Raw genomic sequence first — 23,038 nt, forward strand, 5'->3', positions numbered from 1 at the left:
AATTGAATAGTTTTCTCCCAGCCCCTGGACTAAGGACTTTCCTATGTGCTGAACAAATCTCCACAAAAATATTAAGAATGAGATAGTACTAGATTTGTTGAATAAATGTGATGGATGAGGTTAAATGACTTAACCAAGGCCACCCAGCTAGTGGCGGGGTTCAGCTTGGATCTGGCCCTCGGTCATAGCGTGTGGGTAGTCTGAGCACATACTGTAAAGTGCTGTAGGAGGAAGGAGAGCCGCCATCTTTGAGGGCTATGGAAGGTCCTAGCATTGTCTCTAGTCTGCCGTCTGCCCCTCAGAATTTGAATAAGGGTGAAACCAAGATCAATCATTTCTGGCAAGGTTGAAGGGGAAAGGAGTCACAGAAGCAGGAGCCTGAGAAATGTGTGGGACCAGGCATGGGGACGGCCGGTTGCCCTATTGCTTTAGCAGCAGGCAGACAGGGCTGGAGAGTCTGCCAGGGTACGAGAGTCTGTCTAGGGAATGAGCTCCAGCTATTTTTCCTTTCTTTCTTTCTTTTTTTTTTTTAAGTTCTTATTTATTTATTTATTAAGATTTTATTTATTTATTTGACAGAGAGAGATCACAAGTAGGCAGAGAGGCAGACAGAGAGAGAGAGGGGAAGCAGGCTCCCTGCTGTGCAGAGAGCCTGATGCAGGACTCGATCCCAGGACCCTGAGATCATGACCTGAGCCGAAGGCAGAGGCTCAACCCACTGAGCCAGCCAGGCGCCCTATTTATTTATTTGACAGAGAGAGAGAGAGAGAGAGATCACAAGTAGGCAGAGGCAGGTAGAGAGTGGGGGGGGGCAGGCTCCCCACTGAGGAGGGAGCCCAAATGTGCGGCTCAAGCCCAGGACCCTGAGATCATGACCCAAGCTGAAGGCAGAGGAGGCTTAACCCACTGAGCCACCCAGGCACCCCAAGCTTTTTTTTTTTTTTTTTTAAACAAGGATTTATCTCCTTTGCCTTGTCAGTAGGAACAGAAAAAAAGAGGAAGGGAAGGAAAGAATGCCTTAAGAGGATTGAGCCTGTGGATAAAATCTGTTTTATTTTTTCTCATTTGTAAAACCGTTTGTCCTCTGCTTCAATCTCCTCGTCTGTAAAAATAAAAATAGTATTTTGCTGATAGAATTGTGGCAAGCACGAAAGAAATAACAGGTGGCAAGCACACGGAAGTTTGGTTCATGTTAAAAATACAAATAATAATGATATGCTATGTTTACACCCTAGTTTTGCCCATAAAGGCGCAGTTAAGCACTAGCAATGACTACATATTTACTGTTTTCCCCTGGAAGCGGGCAAACGTCCGGTAACCGGTGCTACAGCACCCTCTGGTGGCGGAGGTGCCACCAACAGCGCCGACTCCGCTGACCTCGCCCTCCAGCCGGGCGGGAAGAGAAGAAGCCTCTGCCTGACTGTTAACCACCGGTCTGCACCTGCCCGGGAAGGGCAGGGCGGAGGCCATGCGACAGGTGCCCCCGTCACAAAATGGTACCATTAACTGAGGATCATGAAGAAGGATTCCCTATTTGAGCCCTGTGAAATCAGCTGGGGGTAGTCGGCCATTTCTGACCCATGAAATGGCAAGTTCATAGGGTTGAAGCTTGTCCTTGCTGCTGTATGGGGAGCAAGTAAAAACGTTGAGAATATAAAATGCTAAACCCAGGAAACCAAACAGACAACGACTTAAGAATGACTTTGTGGCGTGTGGGATCTAGAGGTGAAAGAGGAACAGACAACTTCTCACATTTTGTCAAGCTCCTCAGGGATTTTAATATTTGGGGCTGTTTTTCTAATCACCTACATCTCTTTCAACACCCTTCATCCTTACAGTTCCCGCCTTGCCTTAACCAGAAACACAAGTGGTGGTCGGCTTCTGTGCCTTCCTTTTCTTTTCCTTCCTTCCCCCCCCCCCTTTTAAAGATTTTATGTATTTATGTGTCAGAGAGAGAGAACAAGAGAGCAAGCACGAGCAAGGAGAACAGCAGGCAGAGGCAGAAGCAGACCCATCGCTGAGCAAGGATGTGGAACTTGATCCCAGGACCATGGGATCATGACCTGAGCCAAAGGCAGACGCTTAACCCACTGAGCCACCCAGGCGTCCCTGTACTTTCCTTTTCTACTAGCTCACACAGACCTGCCATCTCCTGCCCTACTTTGGAAGAGATCTGCCCTCAGAAAATCAGGAGGACAAGCAATTGTGAACCTCATATCCTTTGCATAAAAGGTCTTTCTCCTTTCTGAGAAAGACCAGACTGAATCACAAAATCACCAATTTTTCTGGGTCTTAGCTTTACTAATAATCACAATTTTTGAAAAATTAGAATAGACCCAACCTCATCCTCCAAATCTTAAGGGAATAAGCCTTTAAACAATTTTTTTTTTTGACATTTTATTTACTTATTTGTGAGAGAGAGAATGAGCAGGATTTTGGGGTTGGGGGAGGGAGAGAAGAGACAGAGGGGGAAGCAGACTCCCCACTGAGCAGGGAGTCTGACTCTGGCTTGATCACAAGGCTCCATCTTACAACCCTAAGATCACGCCCTGAGCTGAAATCAAAAGTCAGACGCTTAACTGACTGAGCCACCCAGGCGTGCCTAAAAAAAAATTTTTTTTAATGGAATACATTATGCAGGAGACTGCAGGTGAATTTATACGGAGATAAGTTGGCTCAGGAATGGCTGGTAAGGGTGTAAACTGACACAAACTTTCTGTTAAAGAATTTGGCCGTTTGGGGCGCCTGGGTGGCTCAGTGGATTAAGCCGCTGCCTTCGGCTCAGGTCATGATCTCAGGGTCCTGAGATCGAGTCCCGCATCGGGCTCTCTGCTCGGCAGGGAGCCTGCTTCCCTCTCTCTCTCTGCCTGCCTCTCCATCTACTTGTGATTTCTCTCTGTCAAATAAATAAATAAAATCTTTAAAAAAAAAAAAAAGAATTTGGCCGTTTGTATCAAGGGCCATAAAGACATTGACCAAATAATTCTTTTTAGATAATCTGTATTAAGGAAATAAATGGAAACATGCAAAAAGATTTGCATACAAATATGTTATGGCAGCTTTTTTCTTTTTTTTTTTTTTTTTACAATAGTAAGACAACATTAAAAGAAACAGTTACTAAATCAAGTGTAAAACATTAATAAGATGAAATATTTTATCTTTGAGATCATGTTTTCAGAGAACACAGGGTGGAAAAATGGTCACAGTATAATGAAGAGTAAAGCTATATGATCAGCTCCACACCCAACATGGGGATTGAATTCACAATCCTGAGATCAAGAGTTGCACACTACTGACTAAGCTAGGCGGCACCCCGCTTTCTTTCTTTTCACTTTCTTACGTTTCCCAAAATTTCTATCATATCATGTATTATTTTCATAATCACTAAACTATATGGAATATAAAAACAATTTGATTTTGGGGCGCCTGGGTGGCTCAGTGGGTTAAAGCCTCTCCGCCTTCAGCTCAGGTCATGATCCCAGGGTCCTGGGATTGAGTCCCCATTGGGCTATCTGCTCAGCAGAAAGCCTAATTCTCCACTCCACCCCACCCCACCCCCTGCCTGCCTTTCTGACTACTTGTGCTCTGTCAAATAAATAAATAAAATCTTTAAAAAATTTTTTTTGATTTGCAAATCAATCAAATCTTCATAATATTGAATATAGAAACCAAACAGGTTACATCGAAACCTAAAGATAAATAACTAAATATGTTTTAAAATATGGCTTATAGTTGAGGGTGCCTGGGTGGCTCTATTGGTTAAACATCTGCCTTCGGCTAAGGTTATGATCTCAGGGTCCTGGGATCGAGTCCAGCATCAGGCTCTTTGCTCAGCAGAGAGCTTGATTCTCTTCTGCTTTTTCACTCTGCCCGTGGTCTCTCATTTCCTCTCAAATAAATAAAATCTCTAAAAAATATATACGTGGTTTATAGTTGAAAAGTGCTTTCCAACCATCTTTCAAAGTCCTCACCATAACAGAAAGCAGCAGGAAAACAAGAGGGAGGAATTCATTTCTTGGTTCTTTGGCCAAATTCTATTGTTTCCAGGAGATTCTGCTTGAATTGTTCTTTTCAAGGGTCTTCTACTAATTAAAGCCATTCTGCAATTTCTTTTACTATCAGTGGCCAAGGCCAACAGCATTGGGGATTATAATTAGACTGAGAGATCTTGTAACACAATCAGCTGATACACACTTTCAAAAGGTTAATTTCCTGAGGCTAGAGATATTGCCAGCACTCAGAATCCTGTTAATGACTTTGGAACAATTACACAGCCAGTAAGAGAAAATCAGAGTATTAAATCCCAGTTCACAGGAGTAGATTGATTAGGTAGAATGTTAAAACGATGTTTTATAACACCACATTTTGGGTGTGCCTTATGAGAAGAAATATTCAAGCTCTAATATGCTTCTCATCACCGCAGGACAGGTCCATGTCACTATCCTGGAAAGGTACATACAGCGAATGATCTACTAGAGTGGCATTCCCAGTTGGAGGTTATTCTTACTCTAATACGGAGGAATTTTATCCTCAGCCAGCTGGGAAGACTGTTTTCATAATGTTCTGTGTGATTCCATCTTGCAAACCAAATCTGGGACTCCCCAAAATGTCAACTTCTAAATCTTACATTCTACAATTTGAAATTACAGAACTAAAATAAGTATCAAATTATCATTTTCTAAAACTTTTAGAGAACTCAGTATTACTTAAAAAAAAATCTATACAAGAAAAAATGATCTATACAAGAAAAGAATGTAAATGATTCAAGCACTTGTAGCTCAGGTAGCTTCTGAGAAACTTCTTAAAGCATTTGTTTAAACCTCGCACTTGAACTCTACAGTTTTTTTTTCCTCCAAGCCCAACAAGCCCAACAAGAATATATTTGTTCTCCCTAGAGCTTCTCATAATACGTCTATTATCTTTTCTGCTCGCTCTAAAGACATCCTATTAAATTACAAACTGCATCCCTAATCCAAGCTTTTCTTCTTTGAGATGAAGGCATGTTCTGAAGTTAGTTCTAAGGCTGACACAACTTCGCAGGAACTCCAATAGGCTCCAGTTGTAAAATTCACATCAGTCATTACTTAAAATGAAGCTGTCAGTTTGCCAGAAAAGCTAGTCTCCGTGCACTTTACAGAATCCCCATTTGCGTCCTGTGCCCGTGCCAAGTGTCATTAAGTCCAATGGGAACTCCGCAGATGTGAGCCACACACACTGAACAAACTCTGCACAACAGCAGAGTTAACTGAACAAGAGTTAACTTTGTTGCAGAAAAAACCACGGATCCGGTCTTTTGTACTCAGCACTGGTCAGGGAGCAATGAGGAATCAGCCCGGGCGTGGGTGGGTGGGTGGTGCAAATTGAATAGTAGTGTTATTCACATAGGAAAGAAAGCAAATCCTTGCCTACTTTCAGGAATCCTATTCAGATACAGCAGTGAGCTCCCAGAAACTGAGAGAATCAGAGATCATCCAAGGCAAGTGTCAACTCAATCTTCTGACAAAAAACCAAATGAACAAGCAGAACAAACAATCTTGATGGGTCAGGAAAGAAGATGCTAGAAATAGTCGAGCTTCTGGCGCTTCTGGAGGAGCCGGCAACAGGGCCAGTCGCACCCCCTTCCTTTGGAAAATCTCAGCAAGGCAGGGGAGGACAGCGGGGTGGAGGCACCGGTAGGGACCTGGCTGGGGATCTACAGGAGTGGATCTCTACCTCCTAGCTAGTGAGTCTTGCTTTGACGGACCCATGACCGCGCGGGTGGGTTCCCCAGCAGGGCGCTCCTGCGAGGTTCCTCATCAGATGCAGACACAACTGACCCACGTGTTCGCAACAAGACCCCACTCAGAGCTGCGACGAGCCCCAGCTCTCACCCCAGATCTGTGGGATGAACCATCAAGTCATTCTATCAGGTTATTTCTAAAATCACAACCCATAGTCCAGCTTCTGATTGGGCAGGCCCTGAGGCCAGGAGAAACGGCAGATACTGGACACGGGCTATGTGGAGCCTGTGGAGACACTCAGGGATGCTACGGGGGTAAAAAGACCATCATCTGGCGTGTGCGAGATGGTACTCCTGAACCCAGAACGTCAGCCAACAGCGCCTACCTGAGTGTGCTTTCCGCTTGAGCGTCTCACTTCACAAGCTGGCACGCGGCTTGGTAATTTCCCATTTGGGGGATAATCCAGATGAACCAGGTCTCGGCAGTAAGAATGACATATATATTTACCCTCTGAAAGACAGAGCACACGAGGTTCCTGCTTAGATGCATGTGGCAGAGGGAAATGAAGCCTCCAAAACCAAAAGCCAGCGTCTGACCCGGAGCAATGAACATGTGTTTGTGAGAGGCCTGTTTGTTCACAACAGTATGCAGAGCCCTTTAAACCTGGACTAACAGGCCTTCCCTGAAATCTAAATGTAATATATTTCACAAAGACAGGGGAATAGGCTACTCTGTTTTTCTTTTTTCAGTTCTTCGACTGAGATAAAGTTCACATAATGTAAAATTCACCATGTTAAAGAGTAGAGTTGTGCAACCGTGATCTAATTCCAGAACACTCATTTACCCCAAGAACAAAGCCCTTACCTGTTGCCTGTGAGCAGTCACAGACTATTTGCTTCTTCCTCTAGCCCCTGGCAACCACAAATCTAATTTCTGTGTACTTGCCTTTTTTGGATGTTTCCCATGAATGGAATCATACAATCTGTGGCCTTTTGTGTCTGTCTTTTTTCACCCAGCAGGTGGTGGTATGTGTCAGAATTTCATTCTTTTTTTTAAAGATTTTATTTATTTATTTGACAGGCAGAGATGGCAAGCAGGCAGAGAGGCGGGGAGGGGGAGGGGAGCAGCTCGGCTCCCTGCTGAGCAGAGAGCCCGAGGTGGGGGCTCAATCCCAGGACCCTGAGATTATGACCTGAGCCGAAAGCAGAGGCTTAACCACTGAGCCACCCAGGCGCCCCAGAATTTCATTCTTTTTTATTGTTGAGTAATATTTCTTTCTTTCTTTTTTAAAAATAATGTTTCATTGCCTGCAAGGACCACATTTTATCTATCGGTTAATAGACAATGGGTGGTTTCCATTCCTAAGAATGAAATTGCTGGGTCATATGGTAACTCTGTTTAATTTTTTGAGGAACTGCCAAACGGTTTTCCAATGTAAATGTCTTTAAAAAGAGCTCTTTCAGCCATTTTACAACACATAGATAAGAAATTCTACAACTCTGTTCACCGGCAATTAGAATTCTCACAATACTAGTCTAGTAATGAATCCTTTATATTATGAAGTCTTTAAGGGACCTTATTATGAAATAACTTTACCCATTAAAGTAGTATTATCCGGGTAAGAAAAACCCTGCAGGAAAATGAAGAGTGGGGATCCACTCGTAGTTTTCAATTCTAGCCAAGGATAAAGCAGTCTGTATCATCAAAATGTTTTGTGTGCTGATCCCCCGATCAAACCCATAGGAGGGTAACAGGGCCCTGGCTTACAAAATAGCATCCAGAAGTGACCTAGAAACCAGAACCTCTAGAGTCAAACTCAACTAATTTGCAGAGACTTATTCCTCATGCAGGTATACATTCTTAAATACATACCAAAAATACTAGTGCCTACGTCATCCCAGGGCTCATTAGACCGTTACCGGAAGGCTCAGCCTCTGCCCTCGGCGGGAGGAAAGGGTACAGGAAGCAACCCTCATGATACAGTGTGGCAAATGCACTAATATAATGCTGGGGACCCAAAACCAGCATCTGCCCACTTTATGAACCCGAGGCTTTCCCATGCATTCCCAGGCGCGCCCCTCTACCTGAGCACCAACCCCCACCAACCATTCTCCCTCCAGCGCTGCAAGCCTGAACGCATTTTTCCATTGCTCCTCAAGAAAGATTTGGGAGCTGTGGACTAAAGCTTAAAAGTCCTTGAGCCCTTTCAGGAAGAATCTGAACTGCAAAACACATGTCTTTGATATTTATAACTGGTCACAATAATGCTGGCGTTACTGTTCCATCTGTTCTGGAAAGTTTAACTTACTGAGCTGTCCTGTAATAGAAAGACGCACATGGCTCTGGTGTCTCCATCCTTCATCGGACTTGTGTGAAATTCAAAAGCACATTTGCCTCCAAGAAATAAAGCTGGTTTGTGAAGAGGCTGATAAATGAACTCAGATGATGAGGAACTGAAACAGCAGAGCTCCCTGAAGCATTTACCCCAGCCCTGAAGGCTGCCTGGGTCTTTCTAGCACATCAAAGGCAGAGACCATTGAACCCACGTGGAGGCTCCTCATCCTCCCAGCAGCCCAGATGCCATTGGACTCAGAAGCAAAGGTAACCTACCCGGTCTGTGGGTTTTCTTCACCTGCAAGTTGATTTTGCCAGTGAGCTTGTAAATGGCAGTTCCCATCTGTGAGCCCCAGGCTGGCTGTGCAGCATGAGAGACAGACAGACAAGACAGACAGCTGACGGCGACAGGCCGAGCAGGCCAGCCGGGGGTGACCTGTGTGACTCAGAGCCCACCAGGAGGCCGGGCCTCCCTCCACTCCCTGGCTTCATGTATTTTCCAACTGTCCACCAGCATGCCCGACAGCTCACTCACTGGGGGCTGTCAGACTCTCACAACCATAGCCGTGAATCACGTGAGAGAGGTCAAGGGAGGGTCTCCCGACCTCAGCCCTGATTGGAGATGCCAGTAATGTGGTTGTTAAGGCCTCTGGACCCAGTGGAGGGGAGCTGGGAGATCTTGAGCAAGTTCTTGAACCTCTTTGTGCCTTCATTTCTTTGATAAAGTGAAGAAAACCATGGTCCCCCTCTCACTGAATTCTGACAAGTGCCAGAAGTGTTTCCGGTGATGGCCGTCATCAGAGTAAACGCTCCACAGGGTTAGCTGCTGATACCGTGTTGTTGGAAGAAACCTCCTACTTTTCTGGTTAGGAGAGTTTGCATTTGGGGGTGCCTGGCTGGCTCAGCCAGAAAAGCATGTGACTCTTGGCTTGGGACCATGAGTTCGAGCCCTGAGTTGGGTACAGAGATTACTAAAAAAATGAATAAATCAACTTAAAAGAAGAAAATTTGCATTTGGGGACAGGGATCATGACCTGGAGTAGTGTTTTCTAGCTACTTCCAAGAAACCCCACTTCATATGATAGATCACAATTCTCAGTGTTTTGGGGGAGGTTCCACTGTAATAATGGCCTCATGGATGAGAGGAAGCAGGGTGCTCATCTGCATTTTCAGTCGGGTCCATAAACAGGACTCTTTTCTATTTTATCTAAGACTCGTAATCCAGCCTGAAAGGAGGAAGAGCTGCCTAGTGTCCTCCTTGCCTCTTGTGAGAACTCTTTTCTTTTCCCTTCTTTTCTTTTTTCTTTTTAAGATTTTATTTTATGTATTTATTGGACAGAGAGAGACACAGTGAGAGAGGGAACACAAGCAAGGGGAGTGGGAGACAGAGAAGCAGCTTTCCTGCTGAGCAGGGAGGCCGATGTGGAGCTCGATCCCAGGACCTCCGGGTCATGACCTGAGCCAAAGGCAGATGCTTAATGACTGAGCCACCCAGGTGCCCCTCAAGAACTCTTTCTGAGCATTCTGTCCTCAGTGGCCGCTTGCTGGTGGTCAGGAATCCCACAGCTATTCTGTTCCTGACAGCCCCTTGTCTTTTGTTGACTTTAGGGTGATTTTTTCCCCTTGGGTGAACTCTCAAGATGGCCATGTGAGGAGTGTTGTGCGGCGTCACCTCCCTGGTGTCCTGAGAAGAGAAGGGATCTCACCAAAATCGGGTCTCATGGAAGGGAGGCTCCAGGATTTGGTGCAAACCCCCATGGCACCAGAATAGCATTTCTTGTGTTTCAGTTGGCTCTGTCACTCACCAGCATGGGACCCGTGTTCTCGGCTTTCAAGTCTATAAAATGAAGGGGCTTCAAGGTCATCTCTAAGATCTCTGTGAATTCTCGTTTCCTCTGAGGTTCTGAAATGGGGGTTTGAACAACTTAGGGACAGAGGGCTGTCATGGAATCCACATAAGGCTGGAGGCTAAACATGGTCATCTTTCAGGAGCATTGACATTATTTTTTCATATTAAAACAAAACTAAGGGTGTGATGGAATGCTATATCAAATTCTCAGGCTTTTTTTTTTTTTTTTAAGAAAAAAGACTAAAAGAACGTTCATTGTGGAAAAAATCGTGGTAATACAGTGTGAATGAATATAATTAATGTCACTGAACTGTATATTTAAGTGTGGTCAAAATCACAAATTTTCAGTTATATATATATTTTTACCACAATAAAACAAATTTTAAAAACAACATTCAGGTAGACGAGAGAGTCCAGACATAACCCACACGTACTTGGTCAATGAATTTTCGACAAAGGTACCAAGGCAATTCAGTGAAGAAAGGATGCTCTTTTTAACAAATGGTGCTAGGATTGGATATTCATATGCTTTTACATGTTTTATTTTATTAAAAATTTTTTTTTGCTTTTGCATATTTTAAAATAAACTGCAATTCGTACCCCTTGACATATATAAGAATTAATTCAAAAATGGATCATAGGGCGCCTGGGTGGCTCAGTGGGTTAAGCCGCTGCCTTCGGCTCAGGTCATGATCTCAGGGTCCTGGGATCGAGGCCTGCATCGGGCTCTCTGCTCAGCGGGGAGCCTGCTTCCTCCTCTCTCTCTCTGCCTGCCTCTCTGTCTACTTGTGATCTCTCTCTGTCAAGTAAATAAATAAAATCTTTAAAAAAAAAAATGGATTATAGGAGCGCCTGGGTGGCTCAGTGGTTAAGCCTCTGCCTTTGGCTCAGGTCATGATCCCAGGGTCCTGTGATGGAGCCCCGCATCAGGCTCTGCTCAGCAGGGAGCCTGATTCCTCCTCTCGGTCAAATAAATAAATTTAAAAAAAAAATGGATCATCGAGGGCACCTGAGTGGCTTAGTCAGTTAAGTACTTGCCTTCAGCTCAGGTCATGATCCCGGGGGCCTGAGATTGAGTCCCACATCGGGCTCCCTGTTCAGCGGGAAGTCTGCTTCTCCCTACTCCTCTCTGCTGCTCATGCTCTCTCTTTCACTTGCTCTCAAATAAAAAATCTAAAAGAAAAAAAAAAATGGATCGGGGTGCCTGGGTGGCTCAGTGGGTTAAGCCTCTGCCTTCTGCTTAGGTCATGATCTCAGGGTCCTGGGATCAAGCCCCGCAACATTGGGCTCTCTGCTCAGCAGGGAGGCTGCCCCCCCCCTCTGCCTGCCTCTCTGCCAACTTGTGCTCTCTCTCTCTGTCAAATAAGTAAACAAAATCTTTCAAAAAATGGACCATAGATTTAAATGCAAAGCTGAAGCAGGGCGCTTAGGTAGCATGGTTGGTTCAACATCTGACTCTTGGTTTTGGCTCACCTTTGGTTGTGATCTCAGGGTCATGAGATCGAGTCCCATGTCAGGCTCCATGTTCAACCTGAAGTTGGCTTGAGTTTCTCTCTCCTTTTCCCTCTGTTCCTTCCCACTTCACTCTCTCTCTCAAACAAATAACTACATCTTTAAAAAAAAAAAAAAAAAAAAGCAAAACCTAAAGCTATAAAAGTTCTTAGAGGAAATCTTTGTCACTTTGGGTTAGGTAAAAATTTCTTAGAGAATATGTCAAAAGTATAATTAATAAAAGAAAAAATGGATGAGTCAGGACTCATCAAAATTTAGAACTTCTCCAGGGGCGCCTGGGTGGCTCACTGGGTTAAAGCCTCTGCCTTTGGCTCAGGTCATGATCCCAGGGTCCTGAGATCGAGCCCTGCATCGGGCTCTCTGCTCTGCGGGGAGCCTGCTTCCTCTGTCTCTCTGCCTGCCTCTCTGCCTACTTGTGATCTCTGTCAAATAAATAAATAAAATCTTTAAAAAAAATTTAGAACTTCTCCAAAAGACTGTAACAGAGAATGAAAAGACAAATCACAGGCTGGAAGATTTGCAAATCACATATCTTTTTTTTTTTTTTTAAGATTTTATTTATTTATTTGACAGATCACAAGTAGGCAGAGAGGCAGGTAGAGAGAGAGAAGGGAGGAAGCAGGCTCTCCGCTGAGCCGAAAGCCTGATGTGGGACTCGATCCCAGGACCCTGAGCCAAAGGCAGAGGCTTAACCTACTGAGCCACCCAGGCTCCCCACAAATCACATATCTGATACAAGAACAGAGATCAAGCCAGTGCTGGGTGTGGACCCTGTTTAAAATTTTCTCTCTCCCTCTCCCTCTGCACCAATCCCTCTCTCTCTCTCCCTCGATAAAAAAAAAAAAAAAAAAAAAGCCTTCCCTGCTGCTCTAGGCACGTTCTCTGGAGAGGACTTAAGTTCCCAGCAACCCTGCGAGAGTGGTGCAGATGAGGGGACTGAGGTTCAGAAAGGCGAAGTCAAACTTGTGAGTGGTGACCGGCCTTAGAACCCAGCCCCATCCTGACACTGGAGCTTGTGCCCTGAGCTGCTTTTGCTGCAGGCAGACTCCCGTCTGCACCATTACGAGTCACCAGGAGTCACGGTTGCACACGGTGTCCCACGGCACCTCCAGGGCTCAGCACCTCAGTCTTCCTTGTCCTGTGAGCTCAGCGCCCGCTCAAGAGCAGACGGGTGAAATGAGGTGAACATGTGCTTTCAACTTCCTCTTCTGCTTCATGCTGAATGGAGGTTATCTTTGTAGCCAATTTAATCTATAAAAGTTATTTCCAATTTGTTAACATCAGACTAACAAAAGAATGTTCCCTTTTCAGCACATTTCAGGTTTATTTTTTTATTTTTTTATTTCAGTAAGCCCTACACCTGACATGGCGCTTGATCTCACAACCCTGAGATCAAAAGTTGCACGCTCTACTGACTGAGCCAGTCTGGCACCCCTCAGTGTGTCTTTTAAGAACACTGTAAAACCAGCAGTTTTGATGTGGGGTAAAGGGTACTGCCCTAGTTGGGAGACCTGAATTCCTCTACTTCTGGCTTTTCCAACAATTCCCTGTGTGACCCTGGAAAATCCACTTAGCCTCTCTGAGTCTTGGTTTCCTGAAGTTGGATTAGACCAAAGTTTCCCACTGGTGGTAGACATACCATGGCAGTCCCTAAAACAAATGAGTTAGATTTAATTATGTATTAATTTTAATGTGTAAAGAATATAATAGTGCATCAAATCAATTATTTCCCAGGTATCGCTTTTTAGGATGGTGCTGAAGAAGAAGGGCAAGTTATTTAGTAACAAATATTTTGCAAAGTCTAGTAGAGGATTACACAGGCATAAATCACAAAAATTGTGACAATGGCCTGTGAATGCCTGATGTTTGGGAAGCACTGGACTGGAAAACGAGAGCTGCCATTTATTGAACATTTACTATGTGCCAGGAAACTTGCACTTAATATGCACTCATTTTTTTCTCTTTCTTTTTTAAAAAAAGATTTCATTTATTTATTTGAGAGAGAGAGAGAGAGAACACAAGCAGGGGGAGCAGCAGGCCTCCCTTAGAGCAAGGGGCCTGATGTGGGACTTCATCATCCAGGAATGATCTGAGCCAAAGGCAGACCCTTAACTGACAGCCACCTAGGTGTCCCAGGTGTCCCTTATTTTTTCTTTCTTTTTTTTCTTTTTTTAAATTTTTTATTTTTTATAAACATATATTTTTATCCCCAAGGGTACAGGTCTGTGAATCACCAGGTTTACACACTTCACAGCACTCACCAAAGCACATACCCTCCCCATATTTTTTCTTTTTTAAGTAGCCTCCAGGAGCAGCGTGGGGCTTGAACTCTTGACCCTGAGATTAAGAGCTCAAAAAACAAAAAAACAAAAAACAAACCAAACCCCACCCCGCCCAAAACAGAGAGAGTTGCATGGTCTACAGACCAAACCAGCCAGGCACCCCTGCATTAATTTTTTAATTCTTTTATTTTTTAAGTAATCTCTACATCCAGCGTGGGGCTCAAACTCACAACCCTAAGAAAAAGAGTCACATGTTCCCCTGAATGAGTCAGCCAGCTTCACCTCCTTGTTTTTAAAAAGTAATCCTGGGCACCTGGGTGGCTCAGTGGGTTAAAGCCTCTGCCTTCTGCTCAGGTCATGATCCCAGGGTCTTGGGATCAAGCCCCACATTGGGCTCTCTGCTCAGCAGGGAGCCTGTTTCCCTCTCTCTCTGCCTGCCTCTTTGCCTACTTGCACAGCTTTCTTACTGTCACTTGCCAGTATGTGGCAGAGCCAGGGTCTCAAGCCATGTTCCTAGTCCTTGTGCTCCACTGGCAGTCTGGATGGACTGCAGAGAACTCACCGAGACACAAAGACGGGAATCAGGGGCTCGACCGGTCTCCGCCAAGGCCAGCAAGAGCAGTATCTGGGAAGCGTGTTAAAATTGCAGGTTCTCAGCCCTTCCTTCAGAAGTCCTGGACATCAGATTGGTGGGGTGTGGGAATGCTGGGCTTTACCGCTCAGCCCAGGTAGTTCTGGAGCAGGTGAACCTACAGTCTCAGGTTGGGAGACGCAGCAGCCCGAGGAATAATTACAAGAATTAGTCACCGTTGGGATGTGAGCTCACTTGGCTCTCCCCTCACACTTGAGGCTTTTCTCAGCCTGAGGGACAAAAGTAATGCCTGGACCTCCTGTCTCCTTCAGCTGCTCCTATCACGCCATCACAGCAGTCACGAGGGACCAGCTGATCTTTATTCTCAAGGCTGTTCTGACAGCAGATCTGTTGTCTCTGGTTACCAGTAGTAAAAGAAACTCCAACACGGAGAACCGGAGGAAAGGTGACTTTGAAAGACTTCAGTGTGGAGCCAGCATATGAAGGAGTAGCAGGATCTCACCTGAGCTCCCTGCCGCCAGCTGCCAGCCCCTTCTCCCCGCTTCTGCCCGCCCTCCCCAACAACCCCTGCCGCAGCCAGGCTCATTAGTACCCCAAGTGGGCTAAGGGTAAGGGGCTTACAAAGGCTGAAAACGAAGGGAAAGACTCTGTGTGGGTTTTTTTTCCCAAAGAGGCAATGAGGGAAAGAGTTTCTCATGCTCCAGGCATAGCTTTGCTAGTCAGACATGCTGAAAGAATGGCCTGGAAGTAGAACAACAGTTGGAACCCAAGCTGTAGGGAATAGGGAACCAGAGAATGGAGTGTAGCTCTGTATTTTAGGAACATCACTCTGGGGGAAGCTTGGCGCCTGAAGGAAGGAAAGAAGGATGATTTAGAGCAAGAAGACCAGCTAGCAAATGACAGCTGTCGTGTCTCTGTCAACATCTGGTGGGACTTGGGACCTCCTTCCCCACCACCAGCCCTCCAGTTCTCCCTGAAAGGTCCCCTTCAGGAACTGGGGTGTGGTACAGGACAGAACCCTTGTCCCTGTTGCAGCTGGTTTGGCTTCTCCTTCCTGAAGCCATCCCAGAGTTCAGAGGCTTTGGTCTTAGTCTACAAGTCAAGTCTACAAGTGACTCTGATCATTCGTAAATTTGGGGTGCTGGTCCTCACAGAAAGCTCCTGCCACAGGCTGGTGGGTTTGTGGGGCAAGGAGGGAGGTCTTTGGAACCTTAGGGAACCTCTTTATCCGTGAGGCAATGCCTGTAAAGGAAGCCCTTTCTTTAGAGCAAATAAAAAGAAAATGGAATTTCAGAAAAAGAACAGAGTGGCAGTTTTAAAAATGTGGGCATCCTCCTTTGCCCAGAAATCAATTAGCACTGCACTCCTCTCCCCAATCTCATTACCCTGGATTTGGGGATTGTAGAGTCTACCCTTCTAGGGTCTAGAAGCAACAATCTATTTCTGGATTCCCAGAGGAGATCAGCAGCTGGAGTAGTGGGAGGGAGGGAATGGGGGGGACATATCTCCACCCCCTTTACCAGGGAACCAGATTTTTCAGGTGGCACACTTTGTTACATCTTAAACCCCTGCCAGGACAGAGAAACTTCTGTATCCTTGGCCTCTTCAGCTGAAACTGAGTAGGTGGATGGCTCTTGAGATCCCAGCCAAGAGTATATAACTTTGAGGGTGGGATGGGGGAGACTTGCAGAATGCCTTGAGTTGGCACTCCTGGGACCCAGTTTGCACTGCCTTCTCGACAGCGAGATCGAAGTTCTCTCGGCACAAAGTCTAAGAGGGCAGTTCAACCAACCATCGGAGGGTGGCCAATCCTAAAAGTGCTTTTGTCAAGAGACTTAATTAAATGCTGTATGTGTGCAAGCTGGGCTCAGTGGGAGGAAGATGAGGTAGGGCAAGGGAAGAAAAAATGTTAACTGCAGGGGTACCTGGGTGGCTCAGTCGGTTAAGCGTCATGATCTCAGGGTCCTGGGATAGAGTCCAGCTTCACACTCCCTGCTCAGTGGGGAGCCTGCTTCTCCCTCTCCTCTGCCCCTACCCCCACTCCTGCTCCCTCTTCCTCCCTCTCTCTCTCAAATAGATAAATAAAATTTAAAAAGATAAATAGGTAAAATAAATAGATTTATCTATTTATTATTTAAAAAAAATGCTAACTGCGTATTTCACCTACAGCACTGAGCACATCCTACCGCGGGCCTACACGGGGACTAAAAGAAGCTGAAGACGGGTCACTGCCAGTTTCTCCCTGCGCTCCCCCCTGCAGGGGCTGAGATGAAAATAATAGACTTGACATCTGGAGAACAGAAGTTCTGTTACAATTTCTGTTTTCATTTTATATGCTCTCAAAAAAATGAAAAGAAAAGAAAAGAAACAGAGAAAGAAAGAATAGTTTGGGGCCTGGGAAAGCTCCATCCTGTCACTTAGGGTTTTGGTATTTTCAAAGGTGTTCTACTTTGACTGCACCTCCCAGAGGCGTCTGGAAAATTGTGTCACCAGAAACACGGTACATGGCCAAAGGCATTTGCTTTCATGCCTCCTGGTGTTCCAAAAAAGCTTGCTGTTTCCAAAGAACTTCCAAGTGTGAAATTAAAATTTTGAAGCTTCCCAAGTTGAACTTTGTATAATTTCACAGACTCCTCTTCTCTCCTGGAGATGAATCAAGCCAGCAAGGAGAAGGGCTGTGTTTCCAATATTTGGGGCAAGGGACTCACGGAAGTGGGGGGAGTGCTCCCAAGTCAGGCGCGGCTGAGACTACCAATCCTTGCCCTGGCCTCTAACTCTTTTCAGCTGTGGGATCTGGGTGAGACTTTTGAGGCTTTGAGCTTCTCTGATTCCTTCTTTGGTCAAAATAAAATGGGGAGGGGAGTCAGGAGACCAGCAGTGTTGCAGCAGAGGCCAAGGGCACAGAGTCATCATTCCAAAAATGGCAATGACCATGATGAAACTTTGGAAAACAGAACCATATAAGGCACATGGAGGGAAGAAAACTATTACCTACCATCCCAATGCCCATGGACACGATCCTTTCTTCCTTTGTGCATGTTCTAGGACCCACATGTAATTTGCCTGCATGACTTTACCAGGTGAGGACTTTCAAAATTAAGACTTCTCTGACTTTAATTTTGGCCTAGGAAGATGTACATAGTTTCAGAGTCTTTGTCTTCTCAGTACAGCCCTCTGACACTGAGGACAGATCAAGGGCAGTTGTGGGCCAGTGGGGAGGTGGGAAAAGGCCAGAAATGTTATCATCTGATCAGGATCCCACTCTTAGCCGCACAGGAGGGATGTTGGTTTCCTGACTCTGTCCAAGCAGTGGGGGACGGATTTGTCTCTCAAAGAGCATTCCTCAACTCCCTGTCTGTCATCTCCTGCCTGTCTGAGTGGCACAGCCGGCACAGGGCGTGGTCGAGCATGACGGCGGAGAATGGAAGGTGGGGGCTGGTCCCGAACATTGGAGACAACAAGGATGTGCTACTGGATCCAGTTCTTGGGTGAGGTGGGAGGCTAAGTCTCTGCACCATTTCGAGCCATAACTGGGGAGATCCACACACTTCCACCGATGACCCTGAAAGCCATTTCTAGCTGAATGCCGTAAATGTGGCTCAGGCCACTCACCTGCTCCCTATTTGTGGATGGACTTCTTTCATCAGCAAGCTACAACTGGGAGCCCTAAATTTAGTCAGTTTACAGCACCTCCACTTATTTTAAAGAATGGCTGACTCTAGCTCCTTTGGGCTCTTAAAACATTAAAAACATTTTTATAGGGTGCCTGGGTGGTATAGTCAGTTGGGCACCAGCTCTTGGTTTCGACTCAGGTCATGATCTCAGGGTCCCTAGTTGGGCTCCCGGCTCAGCATGGACTGTGCTTGAAGATTTACTTTCTTTCTCTCTCCCTCTGCCCCTCCAGAGGGAGCAAAGGAGAGCACCAGTGGAGGGAGAGGCAGAGGGAAGAGGGAGAAGCAGGCTCCCCACTGAGCAGGGAGCCTGACACAGGGCTCTCAGTCCCAGGACCCTGGGATCATGACCTGAGCTGAAGGCAGATTCTTAACCGCCACCCAGGCATCCCAGTAAATAAATCTTAAAAACTTTTTTGGAGGGTTCCCGGGTGAATCAGTCAGTTGAGCATCTGACTTTGTGTTTCAGCTCCAGTCATGATCTCCGAGTCCTGGCACTGAGCCCTGTGTCAGGCTCCATGCCCCCTGTCGAGGCTGCTTATCCCTCTCCCTCTCTGTCTGTTCCTCCCATTGCCTGTGTGTTCTCTCTTTCTCTCAGATAAATAAATAAAACCTTAAATAATACATTAAAAATTTTTGTTTAGGTGTGCTTGGCTGGCTCAGTCAGTAAAGCATGTGACTCTTGATATTGGGGTTGTGAGTTCAAGCCCCATGTTGGGGTCAATTACTTAATAAGTAAACCTAAAAATTTTTTGCTTATTGTGGTAAGTAAAAACATTTAACATGAGATCTATCCTCTTAATAGATTTTAAGTGTACAGGATTATTTTCTATAGGGACCATGTACAGCAGATGTCTAGAATTTATTCATCTTGCATAACTGAAATTTTATGCTCATCGACTAGCAATACCTCCTTTTCTCTCTTCCAAGCTCCTGGCAACCATCATTCTGTTCTTTGCTTCTATGGATTTGACTATTTTAGATACCTCACAGAAATGGAATCATGAATTAGTTATCCTTCTGTGACTGGTTTATTTCACTTAGTACAATATACTTAAGATTCATCCACATTGTTACATATTGCCATTCCTTCTTTTTAAAGGCTAGATAATATTCCATCCTATGTATATACCACATGTGTTTTTTACCCATTCATCTGTCAGTGGACATTTGGGTTGTTTCCATATCTTGGCTGTTGTGAATAGTTCTGTAATGACTGGGGGAGTGTCAAAATCTCTTTGAGATCCTGATTTCACTTTTGGAGGGGATAAATACTGAGACTTGGGATGCTACAACATATGTTAGTTCTATTTTAATTTTTTGAGAAACCTCCATACTATTTTCCTATTTTTTTGGGGGGGGGTAAGGATTTATTTATTTGAGACAGAAAGAGAGAGAGTGTGTGTGAGTGCGGGGGTGGGGAGGAAGCACAGAAAGAGAGAATCTCCAGCCGACTCCCCACTGACTGTGGAGCCTGATGTGGCACTCGACCCTGAGATCATGACCTGAACCAAAACCAAGAGTCAGATGGAGGCTCAGTTGCCTGAGCCATCCAGGCACCCATTCCTACTGTTTTCTATGTGGTCTTGTTGTGTCCCCAATCGAGTATAAGGATTCCAATTTCTCCACACCCTCACCAACACTTGTTTTTTTTTTTAATTAAAGATTTTATTTATTTGATAGAGAGATCACAGGTAGGCAGAGAGGCAGCCAGAGAAGTGGGGGAAGCAGGCTCCCCGCTGAGCAGAGAGCCCGATGTGGGACTCGATCCCAGGACCCTGAGATCATGACCAGAGCCGAAGGCAGAGGCTTAACAACCCACTGAGCCACTCAGGTGCCCCAACACTTTTTTTTTTTTTTAAAGATTTTATTTATTTATTTGACAGAGAGAAATCACAAGTAGATGGAGAGGCAAGCAGAGAGAGAGAGAGAGGGAAGCAGGGTCCCCGCCGAGCAGAGAGCCCAATGCGGGACTCGATCCCAGGACGCTGAGATCATGACCTGAGCCGAAGGCAGCGGTTCAACCCACTGAGCCACCCAGGCGCCCTCACTTTTTTTTTTTTTTTTAATCTCTTTGATAATGCCTATCCTAACATATGGGAGGTGGTATCTCATTGTGTGTGTGTTTTTTTTAATATTGTATTTATTTATTTGACAGATAGAGATCACAAGTAGGCAGAGAAGCAGGTAAAGAGAGAGGAGGAAGCAGGCTCCCTGCTGAGCAGAGAGCCCGATGCGGGGCTCGATCCCAGGACCCTGGGATCATGACCTGAGCCGAAGGCAGCGGCTTAACCCACTGAGCCACCCAGGCGCCCCTCTCATTGTGGTTTTGATTTGCTTTTCCCTGAGGATGAATGATATCAAGTTCCTTTACATGTACCTGTTGGCCATCTGTATGTCTTCTTTGGAGAAATGTTTATTCAAATCCTTTGGCCATCCCCAAACTGGGTTATTAGGTTTTTTTTTTGCTATTGTGTTGTAAGAGTTCCTTATATATTTTGGAAATTTTCTACTTATGGAGTATATGGTGTGCAAACGTTTTCTCCCATTCCAAAAACTGCCTTTTTATTCTACCGATTGTTTGCTGTGCAGAAACTTTTACTTTGATGTAGTCCCACTTGTCTATTTTGGCGTTTGTTGCTGGGCTCACAGACGTTTGAAATCCATCTATTTTAAGACTTTAATGTAAACTCTCCAGAAACTATATAACACCCCTATTGCAATCAGTTATTTCGTTTCTCTCTCTCTCTTTTTTTTTTCAGTGTCCCCTTTTCAGTAATGACCTTAATATTCTTTTAGCTGGCAGGAATAGTAACAGAACACCAGAGAACTGAAACACCACATTCATATTTAACACATGTATCTAGGCTTCCAGTCTGGAAACCTACAACACACTTTCTTTTTTTCTTTAAGGGATCAAAAATTAGCAGCTTTTCTAAATGCACCATATATACTTATAACAAGAAGTAGAAACTAACATCCATTGAGTACTTTTGTGCCAGTTTTTGATATAAATATATTATTTCTATTAACTCACTCAGTCCTCACAAATAATCCTCCAAGGGAGGTACTATTACGCTACCCATTTTAGAGACAGTCTGAGGAACTTGACCAAGGTCACATGTGGAAGATGGTGGGGTGGGATTATTAACCCAGCCGGTTTGGTTCTAACACCGGCGCTCTTCATCACAATGCTGCTCTGATCTAAAATCTCTTCTGAGTTAACATTCTTGTGCTGGAGTTTACATACAAGGAAATGCACAGGTGTTCAGTTGGCCACGTTCTGAGGTACACACCTGTGTAACCACTACCCTAGTGAAGATCTAACACATTTCCGTCAACTCTCATGGTCCTTTCCAGTCAATCTTCCTCCCCTCTTGCCGGGTGAATGCTGGTTGGATTACTACTGGCCTAAGAACTAACATATTTTTTTTTTAAAGATTTTATTTATTTATTTGACAGACAGAGATCACAAGTAGGCAGAGAGGCAGGCAGAGAGAAAGGAGGAAGCAGGCTCCCTGCTGAGCAGAGAGCCCGATGCGGGGCTCGATCCCAGGACCCTTGATCCCAGGACCCTGGGATCATGACCTGAGCTGAAGGCAGAGGCTTTAACCCACTGAGCCACCCAGGTGCCCCAGAACTAACATATTTTTAAAGATAATGTGAAGAACACAGGAGAGAGGTCTTCAAATCATGTACCCACTTAGAATCAATCTTGTGACTTGTAGGAGTTTCAAGCTTCTAGTTACAGAAGAAAAGTCAGAATCTGCAAGCATTTTCCAACATGTGCTCCCTCTAGATGATGTTTGGCGATAGTAGTATCTGGGTCACACTATGCCATTTCTGTTATCTTTCAGGACCCACACCCTGCACCACATATCCTTTTAGTCTGATATGTTCTTGGTGTCTACTGGGTATTCTATTAAGAAAAAGACAATGGGAGGGTGCCTGGGTGGCTCAGTGGGTTAAGCCTCTGCCTTAAGCTCAGGTCATGATCCCAGGGTCCTGGGATGGAGCCCCGCATCGGGCTCTCTGCTCAGCGGGGAGCCTGCTTCCCCCCTTTCTCTCTGCCTGCCTTTCTGCTTGCTTGTGATCTCTCTCTCTCAGTCAGGTAAATAAAATCTTAAAAAAAAAAAAAAAAAGACATTAGGGGTACCTGGCTGGTTCAGTCAGAAGAGCATGCAACTCTTCATCCCAGAGTCAAGAGTTCAAGTTGGGTGTAGAGATTACTTAAATAAAAATAAAACTGAAGAGAGTGCCTGGGTGGCTCAGTGGGTTAAGCCGCTGCCTTCGGCTCAGGTCATGATCTCAGGGTCCTGGGATCGAGTCCCGCATCGGGCTCTCTTCTCAGCGGGGAGCCTGCTTCCTCCTCTCTCTCTCTGCCTCTCTGCCTACTTGTGATCTCTCTCTCTGTCAAATAAATAAGTAAATAAAATCTTTTAAAAAAAAACATAAGAAAGAAGGAAGGAAGACAGGGAGGCAGGGAGGGAGGGGAGAGAGAAAGACAGACAAAGTAAATACACTGAAGCCAAAATGAAATGAAAAAGTGTTTTGAAAAAGTGGTTCAATAAAGTTAAGTAGTTTACTGCAGAACTTGAACATGCTAATTTATGTTGGGTGTCCCCAAGGAGATCATGGTATGTAGTGCTTCTAAACTCACTGACCACAGAATCTTTCATGGTGGACTACATCAAAGACTAGTGAGTGTGCTGCCAACCATAGAATGTGCTGAATTGAAATCCATCCTGCAAAAGATTTTGACTTCCTAATTAGTTTTTTGTTCTCATTAGCTTTGGATAATTAATCTTTTTTAGGGTTGCCTGGGTGACTCAGTTGGTTAAGCATCCAACTCTTGATGTTGGCTCAGGTCATGATTTCGGAGCTGTGGGATGGAGCCCCTAGTAGCCCTCCCCATTCAGGGGGGACTCTGCTTGTCTCTCTCTCCACCCCCACCATCATAAGCATGTGCACTCTCTCTCAAATAAATCAATTAATCTTTAAAAAAACTCCCTCCTTATTTAAAAAAAAAAACCTATAGGGAGTAAAAAGAAAAGTTCCTCATTTTTCCCTGTTTCAAC

At 45.1% G+C, this 23,038-nt stretch overlaps 1 long non-coding RNA gene across 1 annotated transcript in view; it reads right to left on the reverse strand.

The window, feature by feature from the left end:
* Nucleotides 1–23,038, reverse strand: part of LOC309868452 — a 46,332-nt gene that overhangs the window by 14,292 nt on the left and 9,002 nt on the right. The window contains exon 2 of the long non-coding RNA XR_014313699.1: nt 6,106–6,230. This is a non-coding gene — a long non-coding RNA (uncharacterized lncRNA). The remainder of the gene's footprint in view (nt 1–6,105; nt 6,231–23,038) is intronic.

The sequence above is a fragment of the Mustela nivalis genome, assembly GCF_964662115.1.
Source record: "Mustela nivalis genome assembly, chromosome: 7".
Lineage (NCBI taxonomy): Eukaryota > Metazoa > Chordata > Mammalia > Carnivora > Mustelidae > Mustela > Mustela nivalis.